The following is an 18,362-nucleotide window of genomic DNA, read 5'->3' as shown; positions in this document are numbered from 1 at the left end:
GTGGTTGATTGGCTTAGCCCAGGGTTTATAAACTTTCTGATGGGGAAGAAAGAAGGTGGGAGATGATGGGGAAGAGACAGTGGGATCAGATGGTTCCCTGTTGTGGACTACTAGTTGATCTCTAAGTGGGAAAGGGTAGAAGAGAAAGAGAGGAAAGAGGCAATTTGTGTCTGGCAGGCTTGTATATATTTACAGATCACCTATTTCTAATCTGAGAGTATTTGTTGGCTTTCCTTTTAAGGACTACTTTAAAGCATGAATTTATATTATTTCTGTTATTTTATTTTCCTTGCCTCAGTATTGAATTAGTCTAATGTTAAAAATTTGTAGAATGTGGTGTTAAAAACGACCTTAGAAATTAATGACTCCTTCATTTGACATAACTTGCCCAAAGTCACACAGGTAGGAAGAACTTGAGCTCAAATTAAAGATTTTAATATATAGGTTAGTGTTCTTACTATATATATATATATCATATACCAATGTATTCTTTCTCTTTCTCTCTCTCTCTATATATATACACACATATAATTTTCCTTAAGCGTAATCTATATAGATAATTCTCATTTAAGATAAAAAAATTTTGGTTTGTATTCTAAATTTCTGAAACAATATTCCAAATATAAACCTGACTTAATGATTGGATTTGAATAGTAATCTGAATATAAGGTGATAATATGTCTGTGAATGCAGGAGACCATCTTGGATAACTGCTTGGTTTTCAGATGTCATGACAGAATTTATACATGTATGCATGTATAGGTGTTTGCTTGTATGCATTTATTTATTTTTAATAGAAAGCAAAGGGTAAAGTAAGCTATAGTAAATGATATTGACACAGACAAAACTTACTAACTCTACTATTTTTGAAAAGCTCAAGAGATGATGGTGATTTTATTTTTAATTTTGATCTTCTAACCTCTGCTGCCTAACTTTATTATGTATATTTGAGCAACATGGGATTATTAGGAAGAGTTCCTATAAGAAATATCTTGGGGTACTGAGTAATGAATAAAATATAGAGAAGTAGCAGCTGTTTGCCTAGCTACCTCCTCTCCTAATGAGAGATTTACCCAGGCTGTTTTAATCACATGTTAGTGCTAGTGGATTTGACTGAGGACCATGGCTGTGCCAGTTGAGGCCAGGGGATAGTCCCCAGGCACTTTAAAGGTCTGTAATGGCCCTTCAGTGGTCAGGGCAGCTGGCCTGGCACATAGGGGTGAAGGCAGTGGTTGAGAAGGAAGGTTTACTGACTTCATCATACTTCCCTCTGTCACTGGAGGCTTGTTTTCATACACTTTTGTCTATTATCATAAATAACTTATTGTAATAACTTACGACTCTTTTTCTGTCTTATTTATGTCCTTATGTGATGACTGTCAGTCCTAAATGATGAAGTTTGTAATAATTTGCCCTAACCACCTGGTCGGTTGGAGCAGATTGCTATCTAGTGTTGACTCATTATGCCCCTTTATCTAAACCAACACTTAAATGCTCAGGAAATATATGAATGAGGTGAAGGAGCTGGCAGCAACCTACTTCAGAGCCAAAGCCTTTGGAGATCTATGCAGGAGGCTGTTGAATGCCCAGAGCGTTGGCCTTGCTACAGGATGACTTTTGTTCCAGTCTTAAGCTCTGTCACTTTCTGAGATTTGGGAGCAGTCCTTTCTGCTTGATCCCTCATTTCTTTATCACCAAAATGAGAATATTACAATGAAGAATGACTTTAATGTCTTGTCTAGTCTACTGAACCAGACACTTTTAAGGTTAAAATGAATAATATATGTGAAAGTAGTTTTACATTTGTAAACTACCATAAAAATGTAAATTTTGTTAGGAATAGAAACTTTGACGATAAGGAAAGTATTGCCGAAGGCACAAAAAGTATATATGCTGAAGAATGGAAATGAAAACAATAAATGCTTCATATATTTGCATGTTTAAGTGATACATTGCCTCTCAATGTTGGGGAAAGTGGTATAATAAAGAAGAGTGAGCATGGTTCTTGTGAATAATGGATGATTTTGCAATCATGTATCAAAAAGTGCAGTCTCCCCCCCAACTTTTTTCACATATATGTACTTCCTATGTATGTATAAATAAACTTTAATGCTACCAAGTAGTTCAGTAGCCCTTCCGTATCTCTGGGGGATACATTCCAAGGTGACCAGTAGATGTCTGAAACTCATATAGAACCCACCCTTATATATATAATACTATGTTGTTTCAATTGACAGTGGAAATGGCTACTGAGTGACTAACAGGTAAGTGGCCTGTACAATATGGACACATTAGACAAAGGGATGATTCACGTCCCGGGTAGGATGGAGTGAGACAGCATGTGATTTCATCACGCTACTCAGAATGGTGTGTAATTTAAAAGTTATTTATGTCTGAAAATTTTTTGTTTTCTTTAGACGGAGTTTCGCTTTTATTGCTCAGGCTGGAGTGCAGTGGCATGATATTGGCTCACTGCAACCTTTGCCTCCTGGGTTCAAGTGATTCTCCTGCCTCAGCCTCCCAAGTAGCTGGGATTACAGGCACCCACCTCCACCATTCCTGGCTAATTTTTGTGTTTTTAGTAGAGATGGGGTTTTGCCATGTTGGCCAGGCTGATCTTGAACTCCTGACCTAAGGTGACCTGCCCGCCTCAGCCTCCCAAAGTGCTGGGATTACAGGTGTGAACCACAGAGCCCTGCCTGAAATTTTTCATTTAATATTTTTGGACCACCGTTGACCAAGGGCAGCTGAAACCACAGAAAGTGAAACTTTGGGTAAGGGGGTCTACTGTATTTGTATTTCCTCCAGATATTCAATATAGATTATGTGATTATAAAATGAGTTGTTAAAGAAATGTAAACATGTTTTAAGTACTTATATATGTCATATATAGAAAGCTGTGTGTATACTTTTTTCCTTTTAAAATTTTTCATGATGAGCTAGAACATGCTCTTGTCATCAGAGCTGTTCTGCACATGATTCTGATGAGGTTTATATTCTTTGATTTATTCTTTCACTTCATGTATCTTTGAACACCTTACTATGTGCCCATGCTGTGCCAGGTTTTGAGTGTGCTGGCAAGTAAGCCAGCAGTAACTTGTCCCAGTGCCTGTGAAGCATTTGTAATGTTAATGACTTTTAAGGCATGGTAATATTTGCATCGCTCCCCACTTCTAGTGATTCAGAAATGAAGTGTGGGGCTTTTTTGGTAACTGACCATATATTTTGTATCTGACCATACTCCTGAGATGTGGCAAGTATCAAAGCTCTGTCTGTCTCAGTTTGCTGATTCACTTCAGAACTTGCCTAGGATAATTCCAGTCCATCTGTAGTCTTTCCATGGTCTTGAAACTACTCAAACAAGTAAAAGCCTACCGAAAAAGAATTACAAAAACATTTCCACAATGATAGTAAAATTCCACCAAGTGGAATTTCCCGAAAGTTGAGTAATCCGAAATGTAAACAAAGTCAGGCAGAGGAGAGAGCACATTTGTTTTCTGGAGGTTTGCTGTCACTAACTCTCCCTCTGGAAGCAGGATCGGGAAAATTGGTGGACAGCCTCTTAGACTACGGCGTATGTCAGTGTGCATTTACAACCTGAACATTCACGTGCAGAATCCTTGGTGGTTTGGCTGCAGAATCCTATTTGCTCTGACCTGTAGCTGCTTATGAACTGCCTCTGTTGCCTGGACTTTGATCAGCCCTCTCTCTGCTATTGCTTCTGTAGCCCATTGCCCTGTGTAGTAGGCAGTGACAAGAGAGGGAGGCCAGTGGCTGGCAGAGTCCTCTCAGCCAGGAATGAGGGTGGGCTATGACCATCACCTAATTGCCCTGGCACCTGCATCCCATAAGGCACTTTTTGGTCATCCATTATGAAGGGGACAACAGTAGTTATTTAAATACACTCATGGTCTTACCAGGAAATGGGGATTTTGAACTTCAGTCTTAAAGGAGGCCCACATGGTCTCTAGTGTGTGAATTAAGGAGAAAAAAGCAATTTTGGAGAAGTGTAAATTTTTTCTAAGCCAAATTAAAATTACCAAATTACATATACCCAAGGTTCAAATATAGAAATTTAAAAAACTATTTTGTGTTAGTTAAGTCACTGATATTTTATGCCCATTTTATGTTTAAGTAAAAGAATACTTATCAAATACTGATCTCCACACATAGTATAGAGCATAGTGTTTAAGAACGCGGACATTGGAACTTGACCGCTTGAGTGAGAATATACGTTCCAACATGTTATTACTACATGATCTGACCACTTTCCTTCAGTTTCCACATCTTCAAAATGGGAAAGTACCCATTGCAGATAGAAGTTTTGAGAAATATTGAGTTACAGTGCTTAAATGAGTGCCTGACACACTAATCAAATTTGTCCGTTTTTGTTATTATTATTGTTAATGAAATTGCCAGTGTTTGCAGAATATCTAATCTCATGCTGTTCTCTTTTAAAATATCTAACTACATTATCTTTTACTTTAAAATAAAACTACCAGAGAATAGATAATAGGAAGCCTGAAGTAAATCAACTCAATATGCTGATAGCAAAGACCACAAGCATCACTTTATAGAATATAATCCAGTGTTTGTGAAAACAAGAGGTAAATTTATTCTTTTACTCTGTCATCCAGGCTGGGATGCAGTGGCGTGAACATAGCTCTCTGCGGCCTCAACCTCCTGGGCTCAAGCAGTCCTCTTGCCTCAGCCTTCAGAGTAGCTGGGACCACAGGCGTGCGCCACCATACCTGGCTAATTTTTAAAAATTTTTTTGTAGAGATCAGATTCTCACCATGTATAAAAACCTACCCAACATCTTTGGAAAATGCATTTAAAATTCTCTAGGTAGGTTGAGGGGGGTGGGAAGTTTTTGACCTACAATTTCTTACCTTCTAGAACGATTTAATCTCAGATGATAAAATATGAAAATACTAAATTGGAAATAAGGTTAAAATAAGAATTGACCAGAAAGTGGAGGAATGAAATCTCTGCCACTCCAAGCAGTGCCCATCCCGGTAAGTATTATGTCCTATCTGGGAGTAGCACTCAGATTTAGAATGAGATAATTAGAATTAATCATCAAGATAAGAGGGATCTCTTTAATGCCTAAGAATGTTGGTATATTGTTTCCCCAATGGTTATAGAATGAGGAAGGAATATCAGCATTGCTTCTGTTTGCATTTGACACATATGCTAAACAAATGCACTGGCCTTTAGAACATGTGTTTATGAATTCTATATAACATTTTTCTTTTTGAAGGTTGTCTAGCTGTTTAATTTTCCTTAGTTCACAAAGCAATGAGGTAGTTTCAAATCTATTTGAACCCCAAGACTTTTTCAAGCTGCTGTCCTCTGAGTAAAGCCACTTAGTCCTGGCACATGTGGTGGAAAGGTCTGGCTAAAGTTTTGACAATTATTAGCTCATTTGCAGAATTGCTCTTTGGCCTGTCAACACAGAGGAAAGCCTTTCCAAACTTTGAGAAGGATTTTATGTTTGACTCGAGCTTTAGATTTCTTTTATTTTTCCAACTTTTTAACGCTATCTTTTCTAGCTTTAATTGACACAAACTTCTCTTTTCCTTGTGTAACACTTGTGCAGTCCAGATATTAGAAACCCCTGTTAACTTTCTCACCAGAGAAGCTCTTTGCACTGCAGGCTGGAATCTCACTGAGATAATGTCCTTACAATGTCCTTACAGTATTTGCAACTTTGTATTCTGACTGGATGCTCCTACTAACCTAGGTCTTCTTTGTGATTGTGGTGGCAGCAACTGTCTGCATAAACTCATCTTCAGTTATTTTTTATTTTGTGTATTCGTTTATCTTTTTTGAGACAAAGTTTCGCTGTTGTTGCCCTGGCTGGAGTGCAATGGCATGATCTCGGTTTATTGCAATCGCCACCTCCCAGGTTCAAGTGATTCTCCTGCCTCAGCCTCCCGAGTAGCCTCCCAAAGTTCTGGGATTGCAGGCGTGTGCCACCACGCATGGCTAATTTTGTATTTTTAGTAGAGATGGGGTTTCTTCCTGTTGGTCACGCAGGTCTTGAGCTCCCGACCTTAAGTGATCGGCCTGCCTCGGCCTCCCAAAGTGTTGGGATTATAGGCGTGAACCACCGCCCGGCTACTCATCTTCATTTAAAAATTAAATTTCTTAGGCCGGGAGTGGTGGCTCACGCCTGTAATCCCAGAACTTTGGGAGGCTGAGGTGGGTGGATCATGAGGCCAGGAAATCTAGACCATCTGGCCAACATGGTGAAACCCCATCTCTACTAAAAGTACAAAATTTAGTTGGGCGTGGTGGCGCACACCTGTAGTCCCAGCTACTCAGGAGGCTGAGGCAGGAGAATCGCTTGAACCTGGGAGGCAGAAGTTGCAGTAAGCCGACATTGCGCCACTGCCCTCCAGCCTGGTGACAGAGTAAGACTCCATCGCAAAAAAAATAAAAAAAAAGTAAACTTCTTAAGTTGTTATTTTGGTGTACTGTTTGAGCAGATTCAGTCTTAATAAAAGGAGCATTAATAAAACTTCACAAATTCTATGGCACATCTAAATTTAAATATGAAACAGTTCTAAAAATAGGGATATATACATGCTTGTCCTGGACCCCAGAATCATGGCTCACTTATTATTTGGAAAGCAGGCTGCTACATATGTTCATCAAAATAATACCTAAAGGATACTGAATCAGAAAATGAGTAACTGAGAATGGGAGATCTATATAATGAAAACACTAGATAGTAGTATGCTTAAATATGATAATGTACATGAGAAGCCATAAATTTTAACCAGTGTGATTCAGGCTCTGACTTTCAATCTATTTGCACTAGGGTATTGGACAAACCCACAACCAGGAAAGGTGAGCGCCGAGATCGCCAGAAGAACCCAGGTGCTCTGATTGCTTACTCCTTAGGCAACATTTCAGATTTTGCAAAGTACATTGTGCCCTTTCCCAGCTAGTTCTTATCAGGAATACAGATCCCAGGTGAAGCCTGCTAATTGCTTTGAGGGCTGTTATTTTTACCTTTAATTTAGGTTCAGGAGTCTGTAGGGCAATCCTTTGAATTTCTCAGTTACTTACTGTTCACTGAAGTATCCATTTGAGATCTTTCCTGGACTCCACAGTTTGTTCACAATTTGGCACACCATTGGCTGAAAGTACTCTATCCTTGCTCCTTGCTCATTGACAGTTATACTACAGGCTGCTTCCAGTTGCCAACACATTTTAGAAAAGCATATAATTTTGTTAAGAGTTTTTCCTGTTGCTTTCAAATGTAGTCAAGTAAAGGGTAGGGGACAGAGAAGGGGCAGGATGTCGTATCAGCATTTACCTTTCCAGAGCCTAATGCTTTGAAAGAATAAGAGGTGTCCTTTTAGGTCAAGACTCTTATTGTTCTTGTGACCTGATTTATTGGCATTACAGTTGCATCACATGTTGTCTTTTATGTGAGCAATGACAAAAAGGATATATCTATTCTGTACACTTTTGCATTTATGACAGAATGTCAAATATAAGATCCTTCAAAGCTTGTTAAAACAAGTGATATCAGTCTGAGTTGTTAATATGATCTTGTTGGCAACACCTTATTGGGGCAGGAACCATTGATTTGTGCATTTATAGGATTGATTACTATCCCTAATAAAGTTAGTCTGGTAGGCAAAAATAGCAAGCCCTTGTCTCTACACACACAAAAAAATAATAATAACCAGGCAAAGTGGTGCATGCTTGTAGTCCCAGCTATTTTGGATGCTGAGGCTGGAGGATTGCTTGAGCTCAGTAGTTAAAGGCTGCAGTGAGTGATGATTGGGTACTGCACTCTAGCTTGCGCAACGGAGAAAGACCTTGTCTGTAAAAAAAAAAAAAAATACATAAAGTTAGGCTGGTGAGCTAGTGGTCTCTTCATTCAACAAAATATGTATGACAGAGTTTATCTGATTTCTTTCATGTTAGTTGGGTTAAGTTAATCAAATAGTAAATGCATGCTCATTGTGCCAGGCAGTGTGTATAGCACAGAGGGCAAGATGATGTAGTTGACTAAGTCCCTGCACTTAATGACCTTACAGACTATTTAGAAGATCTAGAAATAAGTAAGATATAATTAAGAGTGGGAGGTATAAAAAGTACCATCAGGCCATCAATTGGCAAAATCCTTATGAATGGGCACAAAACGTACTTGGGAAAATGAGGAAGTAATAGTCATGGTGGTAATGTTTAATAATCTGCTCTGAAGCCAAAAAGTTCAGGTTTTTGTTTGTTTGTTTTGAGATGGAGTCTTGCTCTGTCACCCAGGCTGGAGTGCAGTGGCACGATCTCAGTTCATCGCAACCTCTGCCTCCCGGCTTCAAGTGATTCTCCTGTCTCAGCCTCCTGAGTAGTTGGGATTACAGGCATGTGCCATTATGCCCAGCTAATTTTTGTATTTTTAGTAGAGATGGGGTTTCACCACGTTGGCCAGGCTAGTCTCGAACTCCTGACCTCATGATCTGCCTGCCTCAGCCTCCCAAAGTGCTGGGATTACAGGCGTGAACCACCATGCCTGGCCAAAGTTCAGGTTTTAGCACTTGTCAGTTTCCATGGTATAAATACTGCCACCATGGCTGAATTCAAAGGACCAATGTGACATCACTGAACACAAAATTAGGAAGAGATGCATAGTAACACACTCTTATTTAGTATCTCCACCATACGGATAAAAGAGAAGTAAATATCCTGCAAATATAATTAATAGTAATATAATTAGAAAGAGATAAGTTTTGATTTATTACCTCTGTTTTTAATATAATTCATTTAAATGTAAGTTTATACAATTTAATTTTAAATAACAGTTGTGACTAATAATTGACCCACAAAATTCCTGAACATTTTAGCAACTGACTTTCAGGAGCTGGTGTAGGCTGGTTTCAGCCCACTACTCCATGCCTTATAATTTGGGATATGGGTGTGAGGAATCCAGTGAGATAATCCTCTTTAATTATGGGATCTTTCTGTAACACTTTCCTAATTGAACAGTTTAGTGTAAGAAAACCTGGTCCATTGTGAAATTACTGGTGGGGGTTTGGTTATCAAGAAACTTTAGGTTCATTGATATAAAATGTTGATGTCAGAAGGCTTTGGTGCATCCACTGTGGAGCTTAATCTCAGGAATAAGTCCCCAAGAAGAAGACTGTTTTTCTGTTTAACTCAGATTTCCCCACTGTACAGGATTGACTGTCCTTGGTCTCAGGTATTGATGTGACTATTCAAGCTATCTTTAAGGACTGTTACCTTAAGCACTGCTAGGACTATGTAAAAGATAAACTTTTCAATGTCTTTGAATTATGGACATTTTTCATGCTAAACACCATATTTCCCAAATACTACACAGTAGGTAGCGCGTTTTCAGCAAATGTTGCTTGTAAGTTACTACATAATCTTTGTACTAACAAACCTCTTGTGGCTCACAAGAGCACCCAATATTTAAGTTATTCAGAAATATTGGAAGAATCAACATGTCAGTAAAAGTAGGTAGATTTTCATCCAATTCTGATATACATTGCCACTTTGATGGAATTTTATTCTGGGTGTATGTATGTGAAATTGTTAACATCTACAAAATATATATTATTAAATATAAAGCATGTTTTTTATCTTAATACTGCATTTGAGCTTTTGATTTAATTGTCTTTTATCATTATTTTCTACTGAATTATCAGTTACTTGTAAGCAGTTATTACTATTTATTAGCTAAAGTTACTTTTGATTATTTCACTTAAATTTTAAAATTCTTTCATTATTTAATCTCTATCAGTGTTAGAAAAGTGGAATGTTGTTTTAATATACGCTCTTATAATATTTGTTTATGTAGGACAAAAATATTTCATGTTCCAAAAAATGTCATGTAAGATTAATGTAGCGCTAAATGGAAATTCCTGTGCTCCACATGCTTTGTTAGGCTCTGCCCACAAAAAACCTAGTGTCTAAAACTAAGATACTCACATGTTAAGGTATATTGTAAAAAAATTCTTGAAATTGGCAGGTTGTGAATATGTTGTATATGTATTTTTTTTCCCTTTTAATGGGAAGGGTGTGTGTGTGTGTTTGTGCGTGTGTGTTTTGAGTTTAGTAATATATGACAAAGTGCTGACAGTCCCCAAGTGACTTATTACTTATTTTGGGAAAATGGATTTTCTCCATATGATTTCTCTTTGTATATCTTATATAAAATCTTTTATCTTGTAGTTGGAAAAAAATTTACTTTGCCTTATATATGAACAATTTCAAGAATTTGGAAGCATTCCAAACTTTACAGTTTAAACATAGATTTCAGACTGGGCCCGGTGGCTCACGCCTGTAATCCCAGCACTTTGGAAGGCTGAGGCAGGTGGATCATTTGAGGTCAGGAGTTTGAGACCAGCCTGGCCAATGTGGTGAAACCCTGTCTCTATGAAAAATAAAAAATTAGCTGGGTGTGGTGGCACGCACCTGTAGTCTCAGCCTATGTGGGAGGCTGAGGCAGGAGGATCGCTTGAGCCCAAGAGGCGGAGGTTGCAATGAGTCAAGATTATGCCACTGCACTTATCCCAGGCAACAGGGTATAGATTTCACAACAAATATTTCCCAGACTGTGCAAAACAATATGTAGATTTTTAACTCTTCTCAGTTAGTATAGTCCTTCTCCTTGAGGAAACTGAGTGGGAGAAGACATAGAGACAAATCATTTTCAGAATTAATAAAGGTATAGTACTAAGTTGATTGGAAGCTTTGTTTTCTGCACTTAAATGGTTATATAATAGGAAAAAGACATGTGTTCATATAAACTCTCAGGGACTTATTTTTAAAAATCAATCTCTACTGTATGACCTGGGGTCAGTAGATGTTAAACTCAATCTCTTACCTTTATGCCTATAATACTTTAACAATTAATTGATATTCAGAGTGATGGCTGAATTAGCTAAGCATAATCAAAGATGTAATTATGCTAGGTAAATTGTAATTCATAAGGCTGGAAAGCTTACCAGTGGTGGCCACAGTGATTGAAATGAGACTCCCCCATCAACATCCCCCCCAAATTTTCAGTTAATCACATGATTATATTAACAAGGATGACCCATTTTAGAGCATCTGTTTTTGACAGACAACTTCTAATTTGTTTTACTCTGTATTTCAACATTCTGTTTATTCAGCAGGGCCTGATAAAGATTTTTAGTTCATTTCTCACTATATTTAGCCACTCCTTCACTGCAGCCTGATGACATAATGACAATACATGAGCATCAGGATTTTACCTGCCTCTGCATCAGACATTGAAGCCATTGGTATATGTTTCTCTAGGCTGTTTACATGTCTTGCATGAGTATTTCAGAGGTAAACATTGTATCCCTTTTGAATGTTTTGAGTCCACCAACCTATAGGGACATAACTTTAAAAATTATTTTCAATAACTACCATTTCAGTGTTTACTGGTCCTAGCATTGAGCTAAGTATCAGCTCATTATTTTCAAATTGTATGTAACCACCCATTTGGTGAGTACTGAATTCAATTCAGTAAGTAGCAACCAGCTTAAGGAAAAAAACAGACCAACCATGAAATAGAATATAATATAACAAAAACAATAAAAAAGATAATCATACATTTCCTAGAGGAAGAGAAAAGTATTGTTTCATGAAACTTTGGTTTTAATGGAATAGATTTATATATCTTTATGTGTCTGTGTACTGAGTCACAACGCAAAGAGAATTTCTAATTGTGGGTCCACCCAAAAATGTGGGAAAGCTACTATACTTGTTTCATACAGTGTTCACTATAAATCCTATTCACACAACTTTATAAGCACCAAGTTTATTCTCTTAACTATTATGTCGTGGCATTTCCTGGTACAGTGCAAAGAGCACAGAGTTTGCGTAATTTGGTAAATGAGTAATTTAACTTGTATTGCCTGTTTCCTTATCCTCAATTCATGTGTAATTTGTAGATGTTCACAGGGTTGTGAGAATCCAACTGGGTAATTTATGTTGGATATTCTTTTCCAAATTGAGCTACACATAAGTAAGTTACTATGATTGTAATGCCTTGCTCTTTGGCTCTTCAAATACTAATTGACTCCCAGGTTTGACTTGAGAAGGCTAGATTGTCTTTTAAAATATTTTTCGAACCTGAAGATTTACAATTCAGTGTTTCACGTGTAGAGATCAGTCCTGTTGAGTACTTTTTACATAGTCTTTTGTTTCTTCTTTATGACAAGATGTTGTGAATAAAGCTAAGGTTTTTTTATTTTTTATTTTTTATATTTACTTTTCCTATTTTGGTGTTACTCTTGACAAAAACAATGGAAGGCAAATGTACTTTGGACATACCTGTATGAACTCATTATTCACATTTGTCTTCAAATAAAGCTGCATATTGATTTTAAAACAAAATAATACTACGTAAATAAAACTTGATTTAAAATTTATGTTGAAATACCCATGGTGATACTCAATGGAACATCGAAATAATTTTGATGAATAAAAATATATCCAAGACTTAAAAACAACAACAACAAAGGAACAAAAAAGATACACAAAACCTCCAATCAACTGTAAAACTTGTGAGTAGAGCTATTTCAGTAATTGAAAATAGCTAGCAGAGTAGCTGTCTGCTGCCTGTCTTCTCTCTCTCTGCCATTCATTCTATTTATCTATCTATGTGTGGGCATCCAGCTGAGTTTTTTGTCAAGATAATATGATTTTATTCCATATTTATTCTGTGGCCTAATTCCAGAATATAATTATAAAAATATATATTTTGCATTTTATATATCAGTGTGGCATAACCTTGTAATTCAGTATATATCCTGAAAACTTTGAGTTATGCACATTGTCATACTTAGATATATTTCTCAACCTTTAGAGGATCAGACAGTTATCTGGACAGAGGAGCATTGATGCCACTGTTCTCCAGCATTCCCTTAGCCTCATCTTGCTAAAAGCAGAGGAGGACATTGGGATGCAAATAAAGTAGAGGAAGGGCTCTTTGCCAAGTGCTGTTTATTGAACTGAGTAAATGTCTCCCCCATGGGTTGGAGGGAGCTGGTTCGTTTAAGTGGGCAAGAAAAGCCAGTATTCTTCCCAGTGATGAGGTTTCTTAAATAAATATTTCAAATGTAGATTCTCTGGGCTGTATCAGTGAGAGGCAGGCCTGAAAAGTCCCCTCAGTATCCAGGAACCCAGGATGGGAAGGGCTCTGTTTTGAAAGTGCAAACTGTCCATAGTTTGGATGGGAGAGTGCTTGTAATGGAAGCTAGGCTATGATTTGTCTTTTTAACATTGTTGACAGAAAAAGAGTGTTAAGGAAGCAGGATGACTACAGTTTCAGGGGATTTATTTACAGCTCCTAAGAAAATTGTTATTTTTTTTTTTACAATTCAGACATAAACAGTATGCTAATAGCAAAGTATCTAAATCTCCTCTTGAGAAAAATCCTTTAGGACGTATTTTAGTCAACATGTTGTTAAAACTACTTATTGTTAAAAATACTTCATAATATACACAACATATTATTTTAAAATGTTCTACAATTCAGATTTTAAAGTGATTTTTAGTCTTCTCACTCCACCTCCAGTTACTGAGATTTTACTGTTTATTTGTTAGCTACATCTAATAGAAAGGAAAAAAAAAACAAACAAACACCTTTTTGATAGGTGATAATTACTTAAAATTTGGATCCAAATTAAGAGGACAGAGCTCATCAAAATAGGGATGTATTAATACTGGGATGTGTAATAATGGGAGAGAAGGTATAAGAATGACAGAGTAAGAAATTTTAAAAGAGGGGAAATAGGATGAATTCAGTCAAAACAAGGAAGCCAAGGTGTTTAAATGGGTGACCCTCTCATTTTAATGTTTATCTGATTGAAATTTGACATTTTCTATTTACTCATTTCAAACCAAGATAAAAATCTCAAGTATTTAGAGCAACCTATTTTCAGTCTAGTTTGTGTTCAAATTATTATTATTATTATTATTATTATTACTATTATTATTAAAGACAGAGTCTCCCTATGTTGCCCAGGCTGGTCTCAAACTCCTGGGCTCAAGGGATCATCCTGACTCAGCCTCCAGAGTAGCTGGTATATTAAGTGTGAACCACCAAGCTCAGCGTAAAATGGTTATTTTTAAAGTATATATAGCCAGGCATAATTAAATTAAAAATAGTTTAAAAGTGAGCTTAATGTTACTTATTTCCTCCTCTTCCTGGGATCATAAAATGATTAATGTTGAAATTAGTGTTCTGCTACTGACTGGATCATACATGTTTACTTTTTCCCTCTAATGTGAATACTTGCTGGTAGTATAGCATATAGCCATCTTCAATTCTGACAGTTGACATAAGGCAATTTTATAAGTGATTAATCACATACTATTGTGCATGTGGGAGGGTTTTGGCTTAGAGTTATTGTGGTGTACTTTTTGGATGTTATTTATTTTGTAAGTAACTTTATGTTTGTTACCTGTAATGTTTTACTGATTCCAGAACCACTTGGCCTTCTTTGGTTTATGTAATGCCAAGCACAATTATATTTTGAGTAAGATTTTGTGAGAAAAATTATATTCTTCTTGGTTTATAAATAATTGTATTAGGAGACTAATTCTAAAAGCCACACCTGAAAATGTCACATTAGTTTATTATATACATCATTAGTTTATTTATAACATCATTAGTTTATTATAGCTTTGTAACACTTTTGCTTTTCGTAAACCAAGAAGCAGTTAGAGTTGGCTTATACAATATTTGTTTAGAAGATAATAAATCTTACAGGATGCTAATAATTTTAAAAGCTGCATATGTTGTTACTAATGATCAAGCTGAAAGAAATTATATGATTTCAAACATGACTGTCTTTCTGATCGTTCAGGACAGGACCATGTAAGGACAACATCTGGACCTGATCTCACATTTCAAGGTCTTAAAGTTGTCACTTCACTTTGGTTTAATATTTTATCTTAAAAATAGTTGTTCATCAAATATTCATTAAATGCTAACCATATTTACAACATTCTGTGAGGAACCTTAGGGTTACAAAGTGTATGACAAATTCCTTAGATATAGTATATAATAATCAGAGGAGGAATTTTATAATTAATATTCTCTATTCTCTACTTTAGTACTGGACTGGGTTTTAGGACTAGCCCCCATTCCGCTCTACTTTTCTACCTTAAGATTTAGGAAAATGTTTTTTCTGATAATCACGTTGCTGAAATCTAAGATGGACTTCCTCATCAAGTTTACCTTTTTCCCTCGAGATTTTGAAGGACACTGTCAGTCTTCAGCTGGATATTGAGCAACTTCACTGTGGCATGCCTTAGGGATTGAGGTCATAGTCCTTTTCATTGTGGACTTTTCTTCCTGGACTTTTACAGTCTAGGGTAGATGGATGTGAAACATATACTTGTCAATATGTAATCCTAAGTTTGGAAAGTCCAGAAAAAAAAATAGGGGTTTTAGAAGAATGTGTCTTACCCAAGGAGTGCATAGGAATTTTGACATTAGGAAAGCTTGGCAGGAGATACAAGCAAAGAGTCCCACCTGTGTGGAGACTGGAGCGAATGCAGTGCATTGCAGCAACTGAGAGAAGCCCACCCACCGTGGCTGGGGAAGAGTCTGGTGGGAGTGGCCAAGGCTTCAGGTAAAAGCCAGAACATGCAGGACCTTATAAATAATGGTGACGACTTTAAGGAAAAGACATGATCAAATTTTCATTTTGTAAGTATTGCCCTTAGCATAGTGTGATATAAAGGGTTTGGAGGGGTCACGTGGATTTTGGTGAAACCAGTTAGGAGGACATTGTTGCAGTCTAAGTGATTGTAGGGTGAGAGAAGTGTCCAGGTAAAGGTATTTTGAAGGTGGGAGTGATGGAGCTTGCTGGTAGATTTGTGGGGACTTAGTGAGAGGGAAGGATGAGAGATGCTGCCTGAGTATTTGGTTTGAAATGTAACATTTAAGGAACATTTTATTTTAGGCCCTTGCCTCCACGAGGATTTAAAAACAAATTTGTGTATTACCTTTTCCTTACAGTTTACATAATTCCTTTTTTAGGCAACATGGCTATACATTCTTTTATCTTTTCCCCAAAATTACTTCTCTTTATATTACGATTTACGGTATGTGTCTATGTACATATGCATTTGTTTAAAATGTAGTCATTTAAAATTCAGTTCTAAACAACTGGGTCCTTACCCCAGGCACCTTTCTATATTGATTCTTCTTTAACTTCCTTGAGTGATAAGCTTTGCTGTTTTTGAAGTTCTTTGCCTATTCACTTTCTCTTCTTTAGACTGTGTATGAATGGATAGATACACACACTCACCCACACAGATAGTTTGTTTTGAATTGCACAGCGTTGATGTATAAGGAAGAAATATTTTAAAAATTGTTATATTTTCTTTAATGGTTTGTCTTAGAAAATGAACACATACCTGAGAGTTGAGAACTGAGTTTTTTTTTTTTTTTTTTTTGGGAGCATCCAAAGGCTTTACAGTGTGACTGCTTACTAATGTCAGAAAAATAGCAATTCAGCTCTTACTTTCTCCCCTATACTTTCAGGACGTTATGACAGTTTTAATGTGAGTTGTAAAATGTAGGGAGGTATACTTTAATTCTCTTTCACGCACATAAATCAAGTTTCAGTCTCTTTTGGAAATGTTTACTAGAGAAAACATCATGGGCAGATTTTAAAATGCTTTTGGATTGCATGACGGCGTGGTGCCACTTCCATTGAAGTCTTGTAATATTTTATTTTCCTTCCCAAAGAGTCAAGATAAATCCTGTAAACACTTTTTCTCCTTTTGTTGTTTTGGTTGTACTATTGTGTTTGGCTCTAGCCTTTTGCCCCTGGGGAAATAGAAGTGTTTTTTTACTTCAGTGCTCCTGCTGAGTTCTCCAGCTGTTGGGCAGCAGTTTCAAAGTTGTTCCCTATTTACACACTGCAAGTCTGGCCAATCACAAAGCTTCCTACATCTTATCTGAAGTATAGTGTACTAATTTCAGGGATATATTTTGGAGGAAAAATATTATCAAAATTTACTAGAATGTAGCTTCTTTTATCTTTTAAATTTAAAATCTAATTTAGCTAAAACATTATATCCTTAAAAAATGGTTATGGTGAACGTCAGCATAACACATAATCTTATAGAAACTAAAGCAAATTTATCAATTAGCAGGTTCAAGTAACTACACTTTTTTTTTTTTTTTTAAAAGATAAATGGTCTTGCTACATTGCCCAGGCTGGAGTGCAGTGGCTATTCACAGTTGAGGTCATGGCTCACTGCAGCCTCAAACTCCTGGGCTTAAGTGATCCTCCTGCCTCAGACTTCCACAGACACCTGTTCTAGTAACTACTCTTTATCTATTTAACGCTAACCAATGTGGTAAACCACTAGTGTGTACCAGGCACTCTGTTACACTTTGCTTAGGTTTTGCTCTCTAGGAGCTTCAGTCTGTTTGGAGAAATGGACATGTTGGTAAATGTTATAACTCACATAGGAATGAAGTGCTTAGAGAAGACAGATGACAGAGTTACTGACTGTATCTGGAGAAGTTGGATAAAGCATCATAGATGAGGGGACAGTTACCTTTGGAGTTTCCAGATGAAGAGATGGAGGAAAAGTGCCTTGATGACACCAAGTCACCCATTGTGCTTGGTTACCACGTGGTTAAAATAAATCATTTGCATTTGGTGATTTCTAAACTCTCTTGCTGGTAGATTTTTTTTGAAATCTATGAATTGACCACAGTGTTCAATGAATTGACCACAGTGTAAGTATAGTTGTTTCTCTGTGTGTGTGTGTGTATGTGTATGTGTGTGTATGTGTGTGTGTGTGTATGTGTATGTGTATGTGTGTGTGTGCGCATATGTGTGTAGGGGGCGGGGGGTACTTCTAACTGGGCTTGAGACATTCATATGTGATAAATTTTTAAAAAGTGCAGTTTTAATTTCCAGTTTTCAGTGAATTTTGGTCAATAGAATTTGATCTTGGGAAAAAGTAAAGGAGGTGAATGCTGACTTTCTTTTGTAATAGAAACAGCCAACTCATTCATTCATTTAACATCTATTGTTGAGTGCCTACCATGTGCTAGATATTGTTAGAGAGCAATAAAAATACATATTCCAGCTTCTAAAATACTTACATTTGGGTGGCATGTGGGACACTACACTCTGGATTGGGGGAAAATATGGGGTATGGGTTGCCACAAAAATTAGCAAACATCAGTCTCTCCTGCCCTTTCCAAAAAGTACGAGGGGGTTGTCCAAGAGAAGGGAGAAAGCAGGTCTAGGCTTGGAAAGGCTAGGTGGAAAGTGTGACACTAGCAGGGGGTTTTTGGAAGGCAAGGGTTTCCATATGCA

The 18,362-nt window shown here is 36.9% G+C and overlaps 1 protein-coding gene across 4 annotated transcripts in view; it reads left to right on the top strand.

Moving 5' to 3' along the window:
- The window catches only part of PTPRK (protein tyrosine phosphatase receptor type K), a 566,857-nt gene that overhangs the window by 9,159 nt on the left and 539,336 nt on the right, over positions 1 to 18,362 (top strand). Inside the window, exon 1 of one of the 4 annotated variants that reach the window (XM_073022453.1) lies at positions 2,508 to 2,774. The exons of the other annotated variants lie outside the window; for them this stretch is intronic. The gene's annotated coding sequence lies outside the window, so the exon portion shown is untranslated. Of the gene's footprint in view, positions 1 to 2,507; positions 2,775 to 18,362 lie in introns of those variants that run through there. 4 annotated transcript variants of the gene reach the window in all.

Source organism: Chlorocebus sabaeus, chromosome 13, assembly GCF_047675955.1.
Source record: "Chlorocebus sabaeus isolate Y175 chromosome 13, mChlSab1.0.hap1, whole genome shotgun sequence".
NCBI lineage: Eukaryota > Metazoa > Chordata > Mammalia > Primates > Cercopithecidae > Chlorocebus > Chlorocebus sabaeus.
The sequence above is the reverse complement of the archived record's forward strand: the minus strand, read 5'-3'. Positions and strand labels throughout refer to the sequence as shown.